Source organism: Atractosteus spatula, chromosome 17, assembly GCF_055471065.1.
Source record: "Atractosteus spatula isolate fAtrSpa1 chromosome 17, fAtrSpa1.hap1, whole genome shotgun sequence".
In the NCBI taxonomy this organism is placed as follows: Eukaryota; Metazoa; Chordata; class Actinopteri; order Semionotiformes; family Lepisosteidae; genus Atractosteus; species Atractosteus spatula.
Window position 1 is genome coordinate 2,048,968 of NC_142722.1, and position 1,192 is coordinate 2,050,159.

Here is a 1,192-nt window from a genome sequence, read left to right on the forward strand (position 1 = left end):
TAAAATAAAAAATTTATATCTTTATGTTTGAAGCCTGAAATGTGGCAAAAGGTTGAAAAGTTCAAGGGGGCCGAATACTTTCGCAAGGCACTGTATATATGTGTTACATGTGTCTCTGCAATAGTATAAATGTGTTATACACTATCAGGGGCTGCTTTTTTGTGCACCTCATCTACAACAAGGGTTTTTTTTTCATTTATGTTTGTGGACCTTCACCATTTGAGGTAGTGAGTTAGATAAGAAAGTTACAGGTATGGTGAGCAATGACTGACAAAGGCGCGTACTGTATATTCCTTACAGAAGAGTAAGCAATTTGTTCTAAAAAACACCAGCTAAAGTCCAACAGCGTTAGCAATCTTATTACTTAAACACAATTAACATCAATAAACTGTAAGGTGCTTGTACATGGGAGTGGATTTGATCTTCTATTAAACAAAAATACAATTACAGCTCTAAAAAGGTCAACCTAGACTTCTGTAACAGATCTGTTCAGGTCATCGCTGTTCCTCTGACCTTGTGAGTGTTTGGAATTTTAAAACTGTATTTTGCTTGCCTTTCATGTGGTCTGTGTAAAAGTCACTGTGGCGTATGCGGTCCTACACAGCCTTGCTATAGACGTGACGAGCCTCCGCTATGTTGCAATGGAGAACAGGTTCAGTACGGAGCTGCTGGAAAGCTGGTTGCAGAAAAAGCATCATTATCTGCGTCCAGCCGCAAAGCGTCACTCGTGGGTGCTGAAGAATCGATTTCCAAGGCAGCGGGTCCAGGCGATTTAGAGTGTTAAAGGCCCCAGCGAAAACAAAACGGCGCTGGTCCTTTTTCACACACGCACGCGACCAAATGCAAGGAACACCGTAGTCGGCAGGATTCGAACCTGCGCAGGGAGACCCCAACGGATTTCAAGTCCATCGCCTTAACCACTCGGCCACGACTACAGCGAGTGCTGCGCCCCCTGCCTTCTTGCTACAATCGAACAGGGAGTGCGAGGCGGCGGCGGCGGCGGCGGCGGCGGCAACTTTTTTCAAGTTCGCTCTCCGTTTAAGAAACCTTTTACGCCAAAAGTGCAAGCAGACACACAGACCTCAGAGTACTTAAGGGTGGCTTCAAGTTGGAATGATAAAGTCTCCCCGTTCGGACATGAAAATAGAACTTTCTTAGACAGAAAGAAATCAACAACGGAGAAATGTGGACG

General features: G+C 44.8%; 1 non-coding gene across 1 annotated transcript; it reads right to left on the reverse strand.

Moving 5' to 3' along the window:
* Positions 1-853: 853 nt before the first annotated feature.
* trnas-uga (transfer RNA serine (anticodon UGA)) lies at positions 854-935 on the reverse strand. The gene has a single exon. It is a non-coding gene; the product is annotated as a tRNA-Ser (tRNA).
* Between the last annotated feature and the right edge of the window lie 257 nt (positions 936-1,192).